The sequence below is a fragment of the Eumetopias jubatus genome, unplaced genomic scaffold (assembly GCF_037043125.1).
Source record: "Eumetopias jubatus isolate StellerSeaLion01/CBP00866 unplaced genomic scaffold, mEumJub1_p1.0 scaffold_4, whole genome shotgun sequence".
Taxonomy (NCBI): Eukaryota; Metazoa; Chordata; class Mammalia; order Carnivora; family Otariidae; genus Eumetopias; species Eumetopias jubatus.
The window spans coordinates 145,230,145-145,248,278 of record NW_028274810.1 but is presented as its reverse complement, the minus strand read 5'-3'; the positions used below and the strand labels follow the sequence as shown (position 1 = coordinate 145,248,278).

General features: G+C 34.1%; 1 protein-coding gene across 6 annotated transcripts in view; it reads left to right on the top strand.

Annotated features, from left to right (window-relative positions):
• The window catches only part of VPS13B (vacuolar protein sorting 13 homolog B), a 750,734-nt gene that overhangs the window by 36,184 nt on the left and 696,416 nt on the right, over nucleotides 1-18,134 (top strand). The gene's annotated exons all lie outside the window — the stretch shown is intronic.

Here is an 18,134-nt window from a genome sequence, read left to right as displayed (position 1 = left end):
AATAGAGCTTGAAGTCTGGAATTGTCATGCCACCAGCTTTGCTTTTCTTTTCAAGATTGCTTTGGCTATTTGGGGTCCTTTGTGGTTCTCTACAAATTTTAGGATTGTTTGTCCTAGCTCTGTGAAAATGCTGTTGATACTTCGATAGGGATTGTGTTAAATGTGTAGATTGCTTTGGGTCATATAGACATTTTAACAATATTTGTTTTTCCAATTCATTAGCATGGAATGTTTTCCCATTTCTTTGTTTCCTCTTCAATTTCTTTCATAAGTGTTCTATAGTTTCCAGAGTACGGATCATTTGCCTCTTTGTTTAGGTTTATTTCTAGGTATCTTTTTTTTTTTTTTTTTTGGGTGCAATTGTAAATAGTTTGGATTCCTTGATTTCTTTCTGGTGTTTCATTATTGGTATGTAGAAATGCAACAGATTTCTGTATGTTGATTTTTATATCTTGCGACCTTCCTGAATTTGTGTGTCAGTTCTAGCAATATTTTGGTGGAGTCTTTCACATTTTCTACCTAGAGTATCATGTTGTCTGTGAATAGTGAAATTTTTTCTTCTTCCTTGCTGATTTGGATGCCTTTTATTTCTTTTTGTTGTCTGATTGCTGGGGCTAGGACCTCCTATTCTTTATCTCTGCTCTAATCTTTATTCATTCCTGGTTTTGGGTTTACTTTTTTTTATAGTTCCATAGTGTGTAAATTTGGGTTGTTGATTGAGATCATTCTTTTATAATGCGTGTTTTTACAGCTATAAGTTTTCTAGGTATTGCTTTAGCTGCATCCATTTGTTTTGATAGGTTTTATTTTCATTCATCTTCTGTAATTTTCCTAGTGATTTCTTTTTCCACCCATTAGATGTTTACATAGTTTATAATTTCCCTTCTGTTACTTATTTATAGTTTTGTTCCATTGTAGTAGTAGTAGATACCTTGTAGGATTTTGAACTTCTGAAATTCATTTAACTATATTATGGCTTGACAGATAATCTATCATGGAGAATGTTCCTTGTGTACTTGAAAGAGACAGAGCTGTTTATATTCTTTTCTTCCTTCCATTCTATTATATATATATATTTTAATTAATCTCTACACCTAGCATGGAGCTTGAATCCATGACTCCTAAGTCAACAGTCACACACTCTACCGACTGAGCCAGCCAGGCACCCATCTTCCTTCCATTAAAAAAAAAAAAAAATTAAAAAGCGAATCTAAGTATTTCAAGATAAACGCAAGAAGTTGCAAAGAAAAAGAGAGCTCTCTTACATCCCTTAACCCAGCCTCCCCTAATGTTAACATCTTGCATAACTATAATATACTATCAAAAGAAATTTACCTTGGCACGATTAATCCAGTTTATTCAGATTCACAATATATGTACATGTGTGTGTATGAGTGTATGGAGCTCTGTGTGTTTTATCACACTTGTAGCTTTGTGAAACTACCACCACAATCAAGATACAAAACTATACCATCACTGCAAAGCCTCCTTGTGCTACTCCTTTATAACTATACCATCAGTGTCCTCACCCTCTGACCCTGGCAACCTTTAATCTCTTCTCATTCTCTGTAATTTTATTTCAAGGGTAACACATACAAATGGAATCATACATACAGTATATAATTTTTTGAGGTTAGCTTTTTTTACTTAGTATAAATCCCTTGAGGTTCATCCAAGTTATTGTGTTTAACAGTGGTTTGTTGTGTATATCAGCGAGTAGTATTCTGCCACACATCACTGATATACTACAGATTGTTTAACTCTTTATCCATTGAACAACTTTTTGGTAGCTTCCCATTTTTGATATTACAAATAAAGCTGCTCTGAACATTTGTGTACAAATTTCTATGCTTATATAAGTTTTCATTTCTCTTGGATATATGCCCAAGGTCACTATTGTTGCATTCTATGGGAAGTGCATTTTTATTAAAAGAAACTGCTAAATGGATTTCCAGAATGACTATGCCTAGTATACATTCCCATGAGTAGTATAGGAGTGATCCAGTTTCTCTATGTCCTCACTAGCATTGGTTATTAACACTACTTTTTATTTAGCTATTCTGGTAAGTATGCAGTGATATCATTGTGTGCATTTTACTTAGGATAATTATGTTGAACACTTCTCATGCTTATTTGCCACATGTATTAGTGAAATGTGTATTCATGTTTTTTATTCACTTTCTAATTTGAATGTTTGTTTTCTCAATGTTGAGTTTTCAGAGTTCTTTTGTATATTCTAGAAACAAGTTCTGTGTCAGGTGTTCGGTTTGCAAATACTTTCTGCAGTTTGTAATTTGTCCTCTAATCTTCATAACAGGGCCTTTTGGAGAACAAGTTTTCAAATTTGATTAGGTCCAATTTATCAGTTTTTCTTTTTATGCATATGTACTTTTGATGTCAAATCTAATCACTCTTTGCCTACCCAAGATAGCAAAGATTTTCTTGTACATTTTTTTCTAAGAGTTTTGTAGTTGTAGATTTAATTCTGTAATGCAGTTTGAGTTATTTTTAATATAAGGTGTGAAGTTGAGTTTGAAGCTTTTTGCCTATGGATGACCACTTTTCCAGCACCGGTTGTTGGAAAGGTTGCCCCTATTCCATTGAATTGCTTTTGTACTTTTATCAAAAAACAGTTTGGCATATTTACATGGGTTTATTTCTGGGTTCTCTATTTTTTTTTTTTTTTTTTTTTTACCATTGATTAGTACCACACTGACTTGAGTACTGTAGTTAAGATAGTAAGCCTTAGCACTGGGAATTGTGTATCCTCTCACTTGATTCTTCTTTGTCAACACTCTTCTGGCTATTTGAAATCGAACCTTTCTCTCTCCAAATAAATTTTAGAATGAGCTTGTCGATGTCTAGGAAAACCTTGTTGGGATTTGGCAGGAATTGCCTTAAATATGTAGATGAATTTGGAAGCAATTGTCATCTTTTCTATGTTGTCTTCTACTTGATGAACACAGTATGTTTCACGAGTTATTTAGATTTTTCTTTGATTTCTTTTATTGGCATTTTGTGTTTTCAGCATATATATCCTGTATGTGTTTGGTTAGATTTATACCTAAATATTTTATTTTCTTTGGAGTGTTGGTAAATGTTACTGTGTTCTTGATTTTGGTTTCCAGTTAGTTATTTATCTTTACATTATGCAGTTGATTTTTATATGTTGATCTTATGTCCTGTGACTTTGCTTCAGTTATTTACTCTAGAAGTCGTTTTTGTTTTTGGTAGATTTCTACAAGTAGAGTTTTATTCACTTTCAATCTGTATGCTTTCCACCCTTTTTTAAAATTACAAGTTAATATTCTTTACTGAATATGCCTCCATGATGCCATTGTAAACACTTCAGCAAAGGTCAGTAGTAACATCACTGTTGCAAAAGCCAGTGGACATTTTTCATTTACTTTTTAATCCTCACTCAACTGTGATAGTTGATAATTTTAATCTCTTTCTGAAAACTTTAGTTTCTGTGGCTCCTCTGATTGTTTCCCTATCTCTTGGCACCAATCTGGCTTCTCTTGTGACTTCTTTTCTGCCATCCATCCCAAAATTTAGATTGAATTTCTAGGCTTTCAATATTTTAATCCTGTCCTTGGATAATTTTATTTTCTGTGGATTTAGTTATTATATGTTGTTAATTCATAAAATTCTTAGAGTCTAGTCTCATTTTCTGATCTCCAACATCAAGAGCAAAATGGATCTTCGCTTATGTGACCCATAGAATGTTCCGAATTGAATTAATCTTAAATCCCAAATCCTTTCCTCCTTTTACATTTCCTATTTCAGTGTACAATTCCATTATTTACCTTCAATCCAGAAACCCTGAAGTCATCCTTAACTTTCCAAACTGCTTTTATTCAATTATTCATCCATTACTGGATTCCACTGCTATACTATCTCTTTCAATATAGGTCTTTCAGTCATCATTGGTACTTCTCTCCAAACCATTTTTCACACTGCCTCCAGGAAGGATATTCCTAAGCTGTAGACCTGATTGGTTAACTCTTGTGCTTAAAATTTATTAATGGCTGCCTTCCTGTTGCTTCTGTAGTTCTTCTCAATCTTTTTAGCCTGGCTTCCTGGATCACTTTCTCTTCTCTCATATTTCAGGTTCTCTAAATCATTTGTAATTCATTCCACTGACACTGTAGTGATTACTGTAGAACCTAAAGAAATATAATGTATAAAACATAATAAGCAGTTCATTTATGGATAATAGATGAGAATGATTTATCTGAGTTTTCATTGCCTTATCAATAAAGTCTAGATACTTCAATTCCCATTAATATATTGGCAAATTAGAATATCCTTACTTCAAGTTTAGTGTAAGCTGTATCTTAAAAGTGTCTTTTGTCCTTATAAAAATCCATTGAAAAAATTCTATTCTTCACTACTTATGTAATCTATTTGGATGAATTTTACAAAATTTATGTTTTGCCCCTTGCTTTCCAATACTCTAGAGAGCTTTGATTAATTTAAATATTAGTATAAGAAAATCTGTTAATAGAGGCAAATCTACAAAAAATTAAATACAAATCTTTTTTAAAGATTTTATTCATTTATTAGAGCGAGAGAGTATGCACAAGCAGGGGGAGAGGGAGAAGCAGGTCCCCCTGCTGAGCAGGGAGCCCAACGTGGGGCTCAGTCCCAGGACCCTGGGATCACGACCTGAGGTGAAGGCAGATGCTTTACCAACTGAGCCACCCAGGTGCCCCACAAATAGCCAAAAATTAAATACAGATTCTTTTAGTTTTCCATTGCATTTCAACACTGCTATTTTCTTCCTTTGCATATAGATGATTTAGAATTGTATGTAATAGTTGTGTATTCTCTGTGGCAACATGGAACTGTGTATTACATATGAAAAAGTCGAAAGAGATTGGTGTATTTAACTTGCTGTATTATTGTTTGCAATTGACAGTAATAAAAATCTCAAGATATACAAAATTATTTTAGTTTATGTATAGTTTGACTTTTTTTTTTAAGATTTTATTTATTTGAGAGAGAGTGTATGTGTGTGAGTGGAGTGGGTGGAGGACAGGGCAGAGGGAGAGAGTGAGAGAGAGAGCACTGAGCACGGAGCAGGGACTTGACTCGATCTCATGACCCTGGGATCTTGACCTAAGCCAAAACAGAACTGACACTTAACCAGCTGAGCCACCCAGGTGCCCCTACTTTTACTTTAATAAACTGCCTTGTTCTTGCTTAAAAAAAAATACATCCTAGAATTTTTTATTATGGCATGTATAAGCTTAAAATAGATGCCATATGAAAATTAAACTTGGCATAAACTGGATTTTTGGTTAAAAAATTAAACTTACTGAGGAAATTTTAATTCTTGTTTGCCATGTTGGATGTTTTTGAGGGGTCCTCTTGTATTTGTTTTATCCTTGGAAAGTTTTTCCCTTTCATTCTTTTGAGCTGAAAATGGTATTTTCATTCTCTCATAGCTCTTCTTAGGAAGAAGAAAAGTCACATTTGGATTCAAACAAGTAATGAAGTCTTTTATTTTTATGAAGGACTTTCTAAGAATGTTATGAATGAATGGAAATACAGGGTTGTAATAGAAGTGCCAGTACAACCTTAATTACAGTGTTCAGTATTGTGGACACTATAATTTATATGTTTCAGTGCTGCAAACAGGAAACAATGCTGGTTTGATACTTTGCAGCTTGGTGGTGGTTGCATGTTCTCTTTTCCCTTTTAGCCTTAAGCCGTCTCAATGTGTTGTCTGGCATTAATAATAATGAAGAACACAGACTGCAGCTCCTAGTTTTTTTACTTCTGTTTGGTTCACAAGCTAGTCTATAGGTTCCCTTTCAATTCATAAAATGTTATGTTTCTCTGATTTTCCTCCTTCTGATTAGATACTGCTAATTTCCTTTTTCCTTGAACTTCATTTTGTCATTTTTTTTTTTTTTTTAAACTTGGGATATCTAGTACTTAGAAACTACTGAGTCTGTATCTGAACTGGGTTTTCTATAGACAGGTAAGAGTTGGGTTTTATGAGTCTGACAGTTTCTGCTTATTAATTGGAGTGTTTTAGATTATTTATATTTTGTGTGGCTTTTAGTAAGGTTGGTCTTAATTCGAATGTCTTTTTGTTTTCTATTTGTCCCATCTAATTCATGTTCCTTTTTTTTCCTGCCACTTTTGGATTAGCTGAGTATATTTGAGCATTCCATTTTATCTTTGTTATTGGTTTATTTGCTATCTCCATTTTTTAGTGGTTGCTCTAGGGTTAACAATATGTATGTTTAGCTTACATCATCTACTTTCAAATAATATACCACTTCAGTGGTAATGTAAATGTTATTCTTTAGTATGCTTACAACAGTCTTTTTCTCTTTATCCCTTGCCATCATTTGTGCTAATGTTGTTATAACTTTTATATATATTATAAATCTGCAATGTTATTATGATTCCTTTGAACAGTCTGTGTTTTAAGAAATTAAAAAATAGGAAAAAGTGTTTGTTGTATTTATCCACAGTTACTTCTGGCATTCTTAATTTCTTTATATAGATCAAAGTTTTCATCTAGCAGCGTTTTATTAAGCTTGAAGAACTTGAATATTTTTTGTAGTCCATTTCATCTTGCTGCAGATTCTTTCAGCTTTTGTTTGAGAAATCTTTGCTGCTTTCTTTGCTTAACAATTCTGATTTCTAGATTTAACCTTTGGATTAACTCCTGCTTATCTGCTTATGCCTAGGACTTTTCTAATAGCTCTATCTACTTTCTATTCAAAAGAGAACAGCAAGAATTGGAATGAGAGAAAAATGGCTAACTCTAAGAAGATGAAAGGATTTTAGTGAGAGCAGTAGAAACATCATAAAGTAATTCCTTCCTTTTTTGAACTAAAAATTTCAAAACTTTAACAAACTCTAATATTTGTCAAAAATTTTCACTTTTGATAAGCTGTTTATCCTTATGAACTTTAATTTCCTCATTTGTTAAATAACAGTATCTTATAGGATGTTTGTGATGCTTATGAACAATGACTATAAAACTTGCATTGTTTGTACCCATAATACTTAAGTCATGCTGTAAAATAATATTCCGTTTACTTTAAAAAAGTTTCTTTATAAATAATGTTCTGACGTTGAAGACTCTTTCTCTTCCCACTTATCAACTGGTATCTCCTGCATACCATTGTGAAGAGTATCCTAAATACCACCTCCATTCTATTTTACTATTTTCAGGGTTTTTTATGTCTAGACTTAATGGAGTCTTTTCCTGTCTCAAATTAGTCAACAACCACTTACTCTTTAACCCACTGTAATCTGGCTTCTTCCCTTACTGCTCTAATAGAACTACTCTTTCATACTTCTGTAATGATCTATTAGTATTATGAGTAAGTTAATTTTTGTCCTAATTTGAGATGATTATAAATATTGTAATCAGATTTGGTATCTTTTTGGTGAATTAAATTTGTCCACATTGTCCAAAGATGGAGTAATTTTGAGAGAATCTTGTTTGGTGTTGATGGTTATTTTGTGCATCTGCATACACAGAGGTGCTGCTTCTGATCAGTATTCAGTTAGTTGTTGAGATCTTCCTGAAGTCTAGGCTCATACCTGTGTAACAGTGCACCCTTTAACTCTCCTGGCAGGTTTTGTTCTTTGCCTCAACTTGTCTAAATGCAGATATCCTTGCAAATTAGATCTCATTCTCAATTTTAGTATCATATTTATTAACACCATTATTTGCCTCTGAATTGCATTTGTTTTATAGGGAAAATAGGAAATTTCATTGAGTATATATAAAATTATTCTAATATTTACAGTGCAAACAGCAATGTCCTAGAAGGGGAAAATGTTATTTAGGGTTTTCTGTATTAAGTAGTTAATGTTAACAGAAAATTTTCGTGTGTCAAAAAAGCCAATAAGAGATTGAATACACCTTTATGAGATAAAAAAATATCATTATTCTTCTTTTTCAAATGAGACAGATTTTAAACTGTTAAAGAGTATGGGCTCTGGAAAACAAGTTTATTAGATATATAAATTATTCTTTTTAATAAAGAATACATTGTTTTCTTATAATAGTTAAAAGTATTTACATCTTTTCTTGACCATTGTTTAAAGCATGAGTATAAATGGACACTCAAATATAGAATAGATGTTAGGGGGTTTCAAAACAAAATAAACAAGTGTTTCTTACTGAAACAGGAATATGGTAAACATTATGGCTGTTGAGTTTTTCCCTTATTCCCCCACTTTTTTTAAAAGCAGCATACTTAGTATTACACCACTTCTTTAGGAGTAAAAGTCCCTTTCATAGCTAAAGCAAAAGGAGTCATTATAATCTGACTAAGAATTTGTGAATTTTATACTTGCTAATGTTGTTATACTATATCATTAAATACTTTTTAATCTTTATGTCATTCCTTTAAAACCTTTAAAATTCTCACTTGGCTTTAGTGGTACTATTGAGAATGTATTCATGGTACTATTGGGAAAATTCTGTGCTTCACTGAAAATTTATCTGAAATGCATTTTTTTCTTATTAGAATAATTAGTATATTCTGGGAGTTTCTCCCCTTTTTAGAATTACATGTGATTAGATGTTTCCAGTTTTTTTCACCCATACTTTTTCCTATGTTACTTTTAGATCTTATTTTACCATGTTTGCAACATTATAACTTTTACACTTACATATGTTTAGAATATGCTGTTTTGGTAATATGCTGTAGTTACATATATTATTTCCTTGCAGTAATGTTTATGTATTTCTATATATATGTTTCTATTTCTCCTAGAAACCTAAGCCTATTTTCTTACTGCCACTTGCTTTCCTTTCTCTTTTTAAACCTTTACTCTTTCGTTATATGATAGCCAAAGGGATAACACTAGAAATGCCTTGTCATGTTGGCATTACTTTTGCCACGCAAAAATTCTGTGCTTTTTCCTCCCTAGCTGTGGAGGTGGTCTGAATTTTTTGTCTTACATGATGAAAACACTGGGTTATAATGCGATTTCAAGTTGGATAAATGTTTATCCTATACATTTTATTAGGACAAATGTTTTAAAGCAGGGACCATCAAACCACAGTCCATGGGCCTATCACCTGTTTTGGTAAATAAAGGTTATTTTTGAAACACAGCCAATCTTATTTGTTTACATATTGTCTATCGCTGTTTTCATTTTTCAGTGGGCAATGGCAGAATTGAGTAGTTGAAACATACTATGTGGATTGCAAACCTAAATTTTTATTGTCTGGACCTTTATACAAAAAGTCTGCCTACCCTGTTTTAAAGTATTTGACCATCCCAAAGTTGACATTTAATTCCATTAAAAGAGTGTAAATACTATATGTTGCTTTTTCTAGATTGGTATGATAGGAATTTGCATGTTTGTAATTACTCAGAATTTAGAGAGCCCACAGACATTTATGTTGAGTTGATATTTTCAGTGTGGACAGTATAGTTTTTGTGTATATTTATATTTTTATGTATAAATAGATAATTTGGAAAGGTAAAGTATTATTTAGTGTTAAATTATCAGATACCCAGATACCTTGCTTAAATAATACCCAAATAATTTGAGCCCTTAATTTAAGTAATTTTCTTTATTTGGAGACAGGAAGAAAATAGTTAATACTGAATGGTTAGAAATTAAATTATTAGACTATGTGTGTGTGTATATGTTTTCATGTGTAGTGTGAGGCAGGAATATGGCTAATGGTTCTTGTACCATTTGAATAGTTTTTCTTTCCCACTGATTTATAATGCCACCTCTGTCATATTCCAAGTGTTCATATCTATCTGGATATGTTTCTAGGCTCTTTTGTTCTGATGGTTTGTTTAAATTTAATATAGTTCTATAATCATAATGCTGAAGGAGGGGCCATCTCTCTACTTCGTGTGTGTGTGTGTGTGTGTGTGTGTGTGTATGTGTATGTATGTATAGATATTATTCGTTCATATCACTCTGAGGATTTTAATACATTTATTTTAAAACCTTCTCAGTCTGTTCTAGAAGATTAATATTACTGTGAGTGAATGTCATTGATTTCTTTAGCTATCTTGGCATCAGATTGCTTTGTGTGTTTTAGAATAGTGGTTTGTAAGGTTATTTTGAATAGGGTCACTATCTTGTACCGCCTTTTCTCTCAAGCCCTTTTGCTCATCCCTTCTTGTCTAGTAGTTTTACAGTTAACTTGTTCTGGCTTCTCCTCTGGAGCCAAGTCTTACTTTGGCAGTTCAGGGCCCCTGGGTGTTGCTGTTGGGTGATACAAAGTTACTTGTGTCAGTTCTTATTTGTGAGGTTTGTTTCCTCTGATTGCCTTGCCATGCAGCTTCATGTTAAGTTCTAGGCAGCAGTTGGCAGTAGCTCTTTTTGGCCTCTTTTCAAGAGTTGGATGTTTTTACTCATTATTGGTTTCAAGTGTTGAGCCTGGTAATGGTCTCCTGTCGTCCTTGGACCATTTTGAGTCCTCTTTATTCCTTACCTGCCTCAGTCAGCTCTTATACCTTGAGCATAACTGTATCTCTTCTTCAGTCTGACTCACTGCTTTGAACCTGGCTAAAATTTTCTTTTTTCTTTTTTTTTTCACTTTATTGTTAGCATCCTCCAGCCCCAAGTTTTTCCACTTATCTAGTCTGCCATTTTAGGAGTGTTAATCCTTATCTTGCTTTTTATTGGAAATCTAGTAGCTTCAAATATTGCCTCTAGTTGGATGAGCCCCAAATCTTTAACTCTTGATTGCTGTTTTGATCTTGACTTGTACGTGTTCAGTTCCCTTGTAGACGTACACGACGTATTGGTTGATGTGCTTTCACCAGAAATGCTACATATCCCAAAATGAGTCTATTATTTACTATAAAATTAGATTTAAAGAAGCAGATGGTTATTTCCTGGGTAGTCTGGAGCTTAGAGAGCAGGGTCATCCTGTATGGTTCGTGGTCAAGCATCACACTGCTCTGAAATTTTCAAAGCTCATTAGCATCATTTTGCAAAGTTAGAGTAGATCTAAAAGTTCACATTTCACTTTATTGGACTGAGAAGATGGTAGTTTTGTTGACTGAATTAGATGAAAAGGATAGAGGATTTTTTTTTTTTTTGAAATGGAGGTAAGGGAAAAGGAAGAGTCATTTGCAGAGTTTTTTTATTTTACACATGTTGACTTTGAGGTGCAAGCATTTAAAAACATTCTCATTGCTACTTCCCACATCATCTAATTTCTAAACTTTTATAATAATCTGTAAATTGTTTGTATCTCTGCTTTAGCTTTCTGTCACATAACCACAAGATTCTTCTTCCTGAATTAAGTACTTCATTTTGTTAATCTTCTACTCCTAAATTTCATTGGCTGACCAATATGTAAAATAAAGCTTAAATTCCTGTAAGGAAGATATTCATGGTAGAGATCATTTACTCTAGCTTTTTATAGCCTCATGTTTCATTGTTCTCTACTTTACCTAAATTGGACTACTTACTTTCTTCAATAGGACATATGATTTTTTCCTTCCTACCTTTCTTGGTTCAATCTCCCCCTTTTTTTGTCCTGTAGGGCACAGTCTTTTCAAACCTCATGTCCTTCATGACATTTTTCTGACTAAAGCTTACTGTGATCAATCCCTCCTCCAAATATATTGTACTCAGTACTATGCTGTTAGGCGGCCTTTTCTCATAGGGAGGAAGTAGAGCAACTGTGGTTAGGATTATGTGATTTAATACCAGTGTGATTTTGAACCATTTAATCTCTTTATGCCTTAGTTTTCTGATCTTTAAATGGAGATACTTTTGCATGGGGAATAGTGTCTAATTCATAGTGTTATTAAGAGGATTAAGAGAGATGAGTGTAATGTCATTAGCAGTGGATAACACATTAGAAGTGCCATAAATAAAAAAATTTTCTATTTGTCTTTTCCTCCCTCTCTGCCTTTCTTCTTTCTCTTTCTCCCTGCTTTTTGGTCTTTTAAGTTTAGGAAAGGGCTTATAGGAGGAGCTTATCCCAGCTCAGTCACTTCCTATCTTTTTGACCTTGGGACCTTTTTTTTTTTTTTAAAGAATCTAAAAATTTTTAGTCATATAGGAAAAAATGTTCCTATCCCCTTTTAAAAAAAAAAATGATAGTGAGTATAGCTATAAAATAGATACAAAGCCAAGCAAATCCAGATACAATTTTACATAGAGTTGCCTAATAGTGTCCTTCCAGAACTCTTATTAGCACAGGAATCCTTATATACAACTTAGGCTTTTAAATTATTGACCTAAGAGGCGCAAAGCCACATGAAGTGGCTGTTGCCCAAGAAAACACCTTTTACTTTAATGCCTGCTGCTGGTTTCCAATCATTTCCCTGCTCTTTTTTTTTATTATTATGTTATGTTAATCACCATACATTACATCATTAGTTTTTGATGTAGTGTTCCATGATTCATTGTTTGCGTATAACACCCAGTGCTCCATGCAGAATGTGCTCTCTTTAATACCCATCACCAGGTTAACCCATCCCCCCACCCCCCTCCCCTCTAGAACCCTCAGTTTGTTTCTCAGAGTCCATAGTCTCTCATGTTTCGTCTCCCTCTCCGATTCCCCCCCTTCATTCTTCTCCTCCTGCTATCTTCTCCCCCCCCCCTTTTTTTTTTAAACATACAGTATTATTTGTTTCAGAGGTACATGACCTTGGGACCTCTTAAGCTCTAATTTCCTCATCCTTAAAATACTTGAGGCCTGGCCTGGCACATATAAGTATTCAATAAAGGTCATTATTGTTTCTTTGTGACATATATGATTGCTGACTAACCTACATTGCTCTTAACCTTTTTATGCATATAAGGATTGTTCGTCAAGTAGGTAAGTAAAGTACCGAGATAAGGGCCGTCTATTTATACTAGTTATCTAGTGTAGACTAGACATCTCCCTAGGTGTCTAACACATAAATACACATTGATCAGGTCTTTCTTGTTGAAGAAGTTATATGTAAGAGAAGTACAGTTTTATTAATTTACTTAAGCACCCAATCCCCTGTACCCCTTTGTGAATTCTGGGAAAAATTAGGTAGTAGAATGTGTCTTTTCCCAGAATGCCTCTGTATATGCTTTTGTTCTTTCCTCTGTTAATTTCTGCCTGTTTCACCTTCCAAATATGAGTGGGTCTAACCAGTTCAAGTCCAGTGGTCTAAAAAGAGAGGAGGAGGAGAGGTTGGCAATATGATATATGCCTAGTGATATGAGGGAAGGGGATGTCCTAGGCAATAATATAGGACAGATTTTCCTTAAATGTGTTGCTGTTAACCAGCACAGTTTTCTGACTGGGGCAGTATCTTCAGTCAGGTGGCTGTGTGTGTGTGAAAAGAAGTCAGGAGAGAGATGGCTAATCTGGGGTACATGGCTCTGGTTACTCTGTTACTTGAGTACTCAGCATGGATCTCAAAGATAGAAGACAGGCCCCACTACACAGGTGTTTACAGTTAATAGTGATTTCTTTCATTTTTAAAAATGTAGCCAAATGAATGTTCAGCTTTGGACTGTCAGATTATTCCTTCTTTTGGGAGGATCAAGCAAAGGAATGTAAGGGGGCATCAACTTTTCCTCTTCTTGCCCAGCCCAACCTCTTATTCTCACCCTTGATGGGAGAGAAGATGGAAGCAGCCTCTTCTGTGGGTAAAATTGATGTGTGAAGAGATTGGGGGCATACGTACCTTCTTAAATGTGCTAGGTATTTTTTTTTAATGACTAAAATTAAGTTGATTAATATTGCTGTCAGGGTAGAGGTGAGCCAGAGATTCCCATTTTTATCGTGAAAGTTAGTGAATGTGTTTTCCCTGGCTCTGTCTAGTGTTCTCCAGGTATACCCCAGCTTTGGTGACTTTATTTGGCTGAGTCTCTCAAGTTCAGGTTTACTCTTAGAGATTCTTTATTGCATTTGACAATTGCTAGAGTACTTGCTACTGTACTTGCCAGAGAGGATAAAGGTGCATGTCCCTACGAGTTCTGTAGTAGGTTATTTGCAAGACCCTCACTCTGTCTTTCAGTAGTTTTGGTGACCAGAGCTTCCAGGTAAGCCTCAGTTCTTTTCTGCCTATCTGCGTGCCACAAGGCTGAAGAGCGTAAAAGCACATCACTTCTTAATTCTACCTTCCAGTTTTTTTTCTTCAGTTCTTTTCTTTCATTTTAACCTCTTTGTCTATTTTTAAACAAGTAGTTGGAATGATTCAGCCACCTGTTTTAAGTCATGTCCTCAATCTTATTCATATCATTGTGAATCTGGGAGTTGATGGGTTTCAAGTTTTAATTGACTCCCCCTTATGAGGGCTAAGGTGAAAAAGTATGCAACCTGATCTTATAATCTGTCAGTATGAAAGTAATGGATCTATTTACGTAGTGTTAACCACATTTTCCCTCTGTTAAGAACTTTTGTAAGGAAATGACATTCTTGCTTGTTTCATGAGCAGCAAAGGGTAGTATTTTCAGAAATAGCTATGTGGTCCCCAAGAGAAAACATTCTTTTGCCATGAAATAGACTTACCAGACATTTTGGGAAAAATTGCAACCTAAATAAGAAAGATACAACTGTAACGTGTTTGGGGTTAAAAATTATCTCAAAACATTTTAGCTAGTATTTTTGAGAACAGGGTTTCTTTTATTAGAAATTAGAGACTTTCAATGAAGTAAATGTGTCCAGAGTGATGCATACTGTTTAGGAACAGATGGTGAACTCATAATGATGGAAGTAATTCCAGTTTTAATGGTAAATATTGTAATTCTTGTTTTGCTTTATTTAATGTAGTTGGGATAGGATTTGAATGGAAGCTGACTTATAATTGATACAATTAAAATGTAATTGAAAAGAAAACAAGTTCAAGTTATCAAAGGGATTACTTTCTAAATATATATGCAACTCTTATTTCCTAACCGTAATTAAGAATTATTTGCATTTGCACATTTGGTAGTGTTTGTTTTATAGTACCTTTGAGTACCATGATTAATGGCCATTTTTAAAGCACACTAAAATTTCAGGTTTATTATAAATTTTGTTTAAGCAAATTATTTAGATTTTTCTTTTGAATAATAAAAATGTGTAGTTTGTAGGGAAGCTTTATTCACTTTTTAACTATTTGAAATCTTATGTTTAGTCTATGTACTTTACCCTTTTTGCTGCTAATAACTTTTAAAAAATAAAAATAACTTCTTTTACTTTAAAATGTTTGTCATCTCATGTATGCCAGATTTATTGGACTGCAGTAGTTTTAGTGCATTTTGGCTGGAATGTTTGTTATGACATCACTGTAATCTATATACAGTATGTGATTTCAGATGGTTTTAGTGTTAAATATTTTCATAATTATGCTAGTTTTGGCAGTTCACTTGGAACTTTTTCACATTTCTTTAATGAACATGTTTTACTTCTGGGCTTTTGAGACAACCATATGTTTCAAAAATTAATAGTGTGCTTTTAATGTTAACGTTGTGCAGAAGTGTATGACTACAGACATTTTTAAGGACGTAAGCTGAACTAAAAGTCATTACAGTAAGGTTTTATTCACAGTAGTAGTCTTAGTATTTAGAGATGATAACATCCCCCCAAATAACAGAAGATCTCATTATAAAGATTGAATAGTGAAGTTGTTTTGTGGAATGAAAGTTTGTTTTGCATTAACTTAAAATGAACATAAACTCATACGAGAATTTTTTTCTTTATGATAGCAAATCTTTTACTTTCTGCTTGTATTGAAGTTTCAAATTTTTTTCTTTTGCTAATACATCATCAGCATCTGAAGCCATGTTATCTTGTAAAGGATTCATCTTACATAATTGTTTTATTCTCTTGGTATGGTATTGAGTAAGAGTTTTTGTTGTCTAAAGGTCTTATTGTTCTTATTCTGGTATCCTATTAGATTGGTGAATTTAGTGATTTTCCTTTTTAATCTTGAAATTTTGTCTTTAAATATGTAAAATAGAAAAACTGAATTCCTCACCATTCTTGTGTTATAAAATAGTTTTATTGATTAATGCAGGCTCCACCCCCCCAGAGTGGAGCCTGACTCGGCGCTCTATCTCATGACCTGAGCCGAAATCAAGAGTGAGACACTTAACCGACGGAGCTACCCGGGTGCCCCTATATTTTTACCTTTGATATTTCCTTATATGTATCTTTCCTTTAGGCAGAATGTGCTCTTTTATCCTGAAAATAGGAAAAAGAAGATGCCAGGTACTTTTACTTTATTACTATCCATCTATTTCCTCCCTGTATTGTCTTTCTTCTTGAAAGAACAGTCTATGTTTATTGTTTCCACTTTAATTTCTCTTTCACTCTTTGAACTATTCATTTACTGCTCCCACTCTTGTCTCTTTACTAGAACTACTAAATCTCCTTTTTTATATGTTATTGGCATTCTAATATCAAATCTTGAAACATGGCAACTAGAATGAAGACTGAGAATATCTTTATCGTTCTTAATGTTACCCCATTTTTATTGAACTGGTTCATGCCTTCAGCTTCTGGTAGGTTCTTTCATCTTAAGCATTGAATACTTTGGCTTTATTTGACTAATCATTATTCCTTGTACATGTTACATACATATATACTCTTTTCCTTTTGCTTACGGTTTTCCTCCATTTAGCCTCCAATCTTAACCTAAAACATTCCTATATTCACTTTTATGAGCCTGACCTCTCTAGTTCTTCCAAATAGAATGACTCTCTGTTCCTAACTTAACAAAAAGTGCTGTAAAAAAAAAAAAAAAGTACTGTGTAGAACTGGTTATGTATGTTTTCAATAGATTCTGACATCTTTGAGGACAGGTATGAAATCTGATTTGTCTTTGTACATCCAACAGCACATAAAAGCATTATATAAACTTCTGTTGAATCGAGGCAGGGAAAGAGTACTGTCTGCATTGTGTAAATAAGGGAATACATTTAAAAAATGTGTTTTGTTGAAGTTTTTGTTATTCATATCAAAGCCCAATGAAACCTTATATCTAATGTGGATAATAATTCAGTAAACATTACATAGGTTGCAAAGGAGTCTAAGGATGATTAAGATTAATCATTAAGGTGATTAAGAAGACAGCTTTGATTCATAATTTAACACACAAATACTGAGAGCCTTAACATATAAACAAAAAATGGGGGAAAGTTAAGATTCTTTCCATTTATTTATTATTATTATTTGGTGGGCAGTATGAAGTTCCCGAGGAGGGAGGGGACCTGAGAGGGTTGCCACCTGAGTTTCTAAGTCCAGGGGTTGTTATGGGCTTATTGGTGGGCTGTTTTAATCTGATTAACCCTCTCTGCACCTGCCATTCAATCAGATTTTTGTCACATGTCTCTGTCATATGGAAAAGGGTGGAGGGCTCCTTCCAGGGTTGTGTAAAATCCTTTTAAGGGTGGTTTCCTTTCAGGGAGAGGGGCCCCTTGTCCTGCCTCCCTGCCTTCCAACTATCCGTCATTCCCGCCTCTGAAGAGATAACCCTAACTGCTGTTAGGGAAGAAGAGCAACAACAAATCATATCTACTTCCTGCTGGTGCGGGGGCGGGGGGGGGCATTGGATGGGGTGGCAGTGAGGGTTCCTCTCATCCCGATCTATCAAGGGGTCCCCTGTAGATGTCTAGTTTGACCTCCATGTGAGGCTCCATCTGAACCACTGTTAGGAGTTTGAGGATCTTTATTGGTTAGTTGTCCTTAATGATGGCACAGATCCCTGATGGGCCTCCATGAATGTTACAGGATTTTTTCTCTGTCGATCCCTGTGGTTCTTGGTCACGCTATGAAAAGAGATCAGACAGAGTGGTGGGCAGCAAAGCAAGGTTTATTGAGCAATAGCAAAGTGATAGCACAAAGCTCCCGAGTGGGGAGGGGACCCAAGAGGGTTGCCCCCTTTCCATTTATTTTGTATTCAGATGGAAAGTGTTTAAAAAAAAACTTGTGTTAAATTGCCTTCTTTTGCGAAAGCCATATTTAAGAATTTTTTAATGTTATCAAGCGGTTTGTTTAGATACCAACTCAAGAAAGGAAGAATTTGTGGTTTAAACTACTTGTTATTTTTGAATGCTGTTTGAGAGCGCAAATCATAAGAATTGTTTGGCTATTTATATAGATTTTTTAAAGCTAAGAAATTAGAGTCTTGCTAATCAAATTTAGTAACCATAAATTGTATATATTCAACTAAAAAAAACCTTTC